This window comes from Plecotus auritus, assembly GCF_963455305.1.
Source record: "Plecotus auritus genome assembly, chromosome: 2".
Lineage (NCBI taxonomy): Eukaryota > Metazoa > Chordata > Mammalia > Chiroptera > Vespertilionidae > Plecotus > Plecotus auritus.
The window spans coordinates 114,367,727-114,371,132 of NC_137771.1; the positions used below are offsets into that span (position 1 = coordinate 114,367,727).

Consider the following 3,406-nt stretch of genomic DNA (forward strand, 5'->3'; position numbering starts at 1 on the left):
TAAAGTCATCTAGAAGTTTTTTTTTTATATATATATATTTAGGTGCCCTTATATTGGGTGAATATATGTTTATTAGGGTTATATCCTCTTGTTGGATCAACCCCTTTAGTATTATGTAGTGACCTTTCTTGTCTCTTGTGATGGACCTCTTTATGAAGTCTATTTTGTATGGTGTGAGTATTGCTACTCTAGCTTTTTTTTTTTTCTTTTCCATTTGCATGGGCAATTTTTTTTTCCATCCCTTCACTCTAATCCTGTGTGTGTCTTTTGTTCTAATGTGGGTCTCTTGAGACAGCATATAGTTAGGTCATGTTTTTGTATCCATTCAGCTACCATATATGTTTTTATTGGATTATTTAATCCATTTATATTTAAGGTTATTATTTGGTAGGTATTTATTTATTGGCATTTTAATTCCGTATGCCTAGGTTTCTCTGTTTCTTATTCTCATTATAGTAGTCCCGTTAGCATTTCTTGTAATGCTGGCTTGGTGTTGATGTATTCCTTTAGCCTTTTTTTTTTTTTTTGTCTGGGATGCTCTTGATTTGACCATCTATTTTGAATGATAGCCTTACTGGATATAGTAATCTTGGTTTCAGATCCTTGCTTTCCATTACCTTGAGTACTTCACGACATTCCATTCTGGCCTGTAGAGTGTCTGATGAGAAATTAGGTGTCAGCCTTAGGGGAGCGCCTTTGTAGGTAACAGTTTTCTTTTCTCTTGCTACCTTTAAGATTCTTTCTTTGTCTTTAATTTTTTGGCATTTTAATTGTGATGTGTCTGGGTATGGGCCTATTTGGGCTCTTCTAGCTTGGGGTTCTCTGTGCCTCCTGAATTTGTGTGATTTTTTTCCTTTACCAAGTTAGGAAAACTTTCTGCCATTATTTCTTCAAACCCATCCTCTTTTCCTTTCTCTATTTCTACTCCTTCTGGCACTCCTGCTATTCTAATATTGTTACATTTCATGTTTTCCAATAGCTTCCTTAAGCTGTCCTCCTCTTTTTTCTTTTTTTTTTCTTTTTGTTTGTCTGATTGAGTGATTTTTTTCAATGCTGTCTTCTAATTCGCTGATTCAATCCTCAGCTTCCCCTAATCTGCTGTGTATTCTTTCCATTGTTTTCTTTATTTGTGCTATATCATTCTTTATTTATGACTTTTTTTCATAGTTACTATATCTTTTCTCATACTGTTTAGCATCTTTACCATCATTACTCTGAACTCTGTTTCAGATAAATTTCTTATCTCTGTTTCATTTATCTCTTCTTCTGGATAATTTTCTTGTTCTTTCATTTGGTGACTGTTTTTTGTATCCTCATTTTGGCTGTCTGTTTGGGGTTTTGACTATGTATTAGATAGATCCTCTACAGTCTACACCACTCAATCACTAGTGCAGGAAGTGTCAAACACTGTTTCTGACTAATTATATCAGGCAAAGACGCAAAGCCTCCAGAGACTGCCTCTTCCTACAGACTGATAGGATTCCAACTTGAATTGCCCCACCCAGTCTTCCTACGGTGTGGTGAGCGGTTTTGTGGCAGTTGCTTCTGCCTGAAGGCTAATTATTATTTTTAGTCTCTTAAGTGGCCTCAGGGAAATAGGGTGGGCAAGGCATATGTCTGTGTGGGAAAGATGTCCTCCACTGTGTGAGGGAATGCCTCAGCACAGAAACTAGGAGTGTCAGCCTTCTGAGCTCTAACTCCTGAGTCCCCAATTCTGGCATCTGCACACACAGCTCCAGTCCATTCTGCCTTCCCTCTGGTGGAGCACAAGGTGGGTGGCTCCACAGAGAATTTTATATGTTGACCTTTTATGAGGGTGCCTGAATTTTCAGTTATCACTTCCCGGCAGACAGCAACACTGCTGCTTTTCACAGCCACATATTATGTAAGTACCCTTCTCAGTTCTGGTGTCTCTACTGGGGCGGGGGGGGCTAGCTTGGGGATTAGTCCCAAGAATTCTCAGTGGCAACACCTCGCAGCTGAGATATATTTTCAGAACTTCAGTTGCTGTTTGTGGGTGCCCTGAACCCTTTTGTACCTCTGCCCCTCCTACCAGTCTCTATTTGGTCTCCACTTTCAGTACTCAGGTATCAGGGTTCTCTCCAGTGAGTCTCCCCTTGATTATTAAGGAAGTTTTTTCCTGTATTTTAGTTGTAATTCCAGTTTTTTCCTGGGAGCGTGTCCATGCAGTATCCACTCACTCTGCTGCCATTTTTAATCTCTCAAGACATGTGTTTTTTAATGTTAGAAATCTGCCCTAGCTGGTTTGGCTCAGTGGATCAGGGTTATATTTTCTTATTGGATTCATCTCTTTAGTACTATAAAGTGACCTTATTTGTCTCTTTTATGACTTGTTTTGAAGTAAATTTGGTCAGATAGGAGTGTTGCTACCCTAGCTTTTGGTTCTTCTTTGTGTGTTTTATTTGCATGGAATATTTTTTCCATCCCTGCACTTTCTTTTTTTTATGTGTGTGTGTTTATTGAAACCCCTTCTCATCAGATGGAATAGTGTACTGTTCCAGCAGAAGAAGCCTCTTGCACCAACACTCTACACATGGACACCAAGGATGTCGGCAGAGGGGCACTTTTTCTAATTCACACCCAGGACCCCTATGGGCTATTGGTGGTTCTGATGGAAGAGTAGGATCCAGGATTTGAACCAGGGTCAGCTGCTTCTAGAAGTAGCCTAGTTTCCCAAGAATACTGCAGGAACCCAGTGACAAAGGTTCTTATTTTACATAAACCACAGCCCACCATGCCCTGGCAGTAACTTCTTCTGCACATGGCCACAGTCATACTTGCCATGCACAACCTTGAGCTTGACACCAGGAAATTCTTGGTTGCATCCACCTTGCACAAGCACAACGTGGTGCTCCTGCAGGCTGTGGCCCTCTCCTGAGATAAAGCAGATGGCCTCTTGGCCTGTGCTGAGCTGCATACAACAGCACTTGCAGTTGGCTGAGTAGGGCTTCTTGGGTTTACAAATGAATGTGCACAAAACCACACCCCTCAGCTGCAGCTGGGCTTCTGTGGGGCCCAGCTTTGCAGGTGGCTGCTTTGGAGGCCCTAGTCAGTGCATCTGATTCAGGGTGGCCATGGGGCAGGTGGCCCAGAGCTGGGGGATGAGGGCTAGGCCATAACTCAGAGACATGTTGAGGCCCCAGAGAAGGCAGGACCATGACATCCTGCCATCTGTAGCATCCCCCAGCAGGACATACAGACATGATGAACCCAACCTCTCACCACTTCCCCATCCCTTCACTTTTAATCTGTGTGAATCTCTTTTCTGAGGTTGGTCTCATCTTGTTTTCTTACCCATTCAGCTAACTTATGTCTTTTTATTAGAACATTAAGTCCATTTACATTTAAGGTTATTATTGATAGGTACTTATTTTTTTCATTTTTT

At 41.3% G+C, this 3,406-nt stretch overlaps 1 pseudogene across 1 annotated transcript; it reads right to left on the reverse strand.

Annotated features, from left to right (window-relative positions):
* Positions 1-2,734: 2,734 nt before the first annotated feature.
* On the reverse strand, positions 2,735-3,184 carry LOC308241184 (small ribosomal subunit protein uS12m-like; annotated as a pseudogene). Its single transcript has one exon. The product of its transcript is annotated as a small ribosomal subunit protein uS12m-like (transcript).
* Between the last annotated feature and the right edge of the window lie 222 nt (positions 3,185-3,406).